This window comes from Octopus bimaculoides, chromosome 25 (assembly GCF_001194135.2).
Source record: "Octopus bimaculoides isolate UCB-OBI-ISO-001 chromosome 25, ASM119413v2, whole genome shotgun sequence".
NCBI classification, from domain to species: Eukaryota; Metazoa; Mollusca; class Cephalopoda; order Octopoda; family Octopodidae; genus Octopus; species Octopus bimaculoides.
The window spans coordinates 22003847-22005874 of record NC_069005.1 but is presented as its reverse complement, the minus strand read 5'-3'; positions in this window follow the sequence as shown (position 1 = coordinate 22005874).

Here is a 2028-nt window from a genome sequence, read left to right as displayed (position 1 = left end):
TATATATATATATATATATATATATATATATATATATGAACTATTCTTTCGAACAAAGAAAGACACAAATGGAAAACAAGACAAACATAAAGAACGACCCGTCATCAGTTGTTGGCTGATATGTGTATGTACACTCACACACGCATCACCTGAGCGTGGTACACCATGACCTGTTCAGGCAACGTAGATTTGATGGAGGGTGTGAGCTAATGTACAGCACAAACATTTAGATTTGTTCAGTAAACAAAAAATTTCTGCAGGTCACTTGGCTATCTATCTATCTATCTATCTATCTATCTATCTATCTATCTATCTATCTATCTATCTATACATACGTACATACATACATCCATATATACATATATACATATATACATATATACATACATTCATACATACATATACATATGTATATATATATATATATATATATATATACACGTATGTATGTGTGTATATATAAATGTGTGTGTATGTGTGTGTGTATGTATGCACATATTCACCCCGGGACACAGAACATATATGCCTTTCTGGAACATATATGCATTATATATAACGTCGGTAAATCATAAATCCGAAAAAGAAGCACACACTAAGGTATAGATAAGGGCGGTCTACGAGATTACCCTAGATTTCACGTCCATGAAGCGTTTAGCTTTACAGCGTATCATCAGACCCCAAGACCTGTTGGCACCCTTATCTATCTTTATAGCTTCATACCCTTATCTATCTTTATAGCTTCATACCCTTATCTATCTTTATAGCTGTATACCATCCTGTCTATTAATTATATAGCCATATAATGATGCAACGACTGTTTGTGTATAAAGCTTGAAACACGTGTACCGCGGAATCCTTTGTGTTCTGTTTTAATTTTACGCTTTTAATTTATTCTTTCACCCCGGCCACTATCTGGCATATACAGGTGCTTGCAATTATCAAGTATTACCTCTAAAATTTGCTTTACCTACGTGATATATATATGTATATATATATATATATATATATATTATATATATTTAGGCGCAGGCTATACACACACGAAATGCATGTTACAGTTTCCGTCAACCAAATCCAGTCACAAGGTCATAGGGGAGAAGTTTTTATAAAAATAGTTTTTAAACATCGAATGGACCAGAATAATATAGTAGTCAAAGGGGGGTCAATAGGTAAAAAATGTTTGAGAACTCCTGGTCTAATATATTATCGTACTAATATATTATCGACTGCACTTTCCAACATGCATTGCTGAACCGTATGGAATGCCATGTGTTTAGTCAGAGCATATTGTGCACGCCTGTAAATTCTGATGGCGGTCATAGTGGAGACGGTCAATGTGGGTTCAGTCAAAGCACGACTGCTGCTGTTCTGCATTTACCTTTGGAGACGTACATCTCTTGCAACCGTGTTAGAGATCAATGTGAATCTTGGTGCAGCCCGGATCTATAGTAGATATTTACCCAAGATAACGCGGAATGAGACTGAACCAAAGACCACATGGTTGGGAAGCAAACTTCTTAAGCACACACTTATGCCAACCCCTATATATATATATATATGCTGAGACCCCCCCCCCTTCGGTCATGACTGACCATGGCATTGCACCTAGAAAGTTACTCTCCCAGGCACAAGTCCGGGCAAGGTTGTTTATGGAAGACCAACAGTCGCCCAATGCATACCCGCCTCCCCTTCTCCATGCCACCAGTGTTATCCAAGGGAAAGGCAAAGAGGCCGATACATCTTGGCACCAGTGACGTTGCAACTCATTTGTACAGCTGAGTGAACTGGAGCAACGTGAAATAAAGTGTCTTGCTCAAGAACACGGTACATAGCCCGGTTCGAGATTCGAACTCACAACCTCATCGTAAGCTCGACGCTCTAACTACTGAGCAATGTGCCTTCACACACACAGACACACACACACACACACACACACACACACACATATATATATATATATCAAGCTTGTTAATAGAGAGAGGGGAGAGAGAGAAAATTAAATGTATGAATGTGCGTGATCGAGTGAGG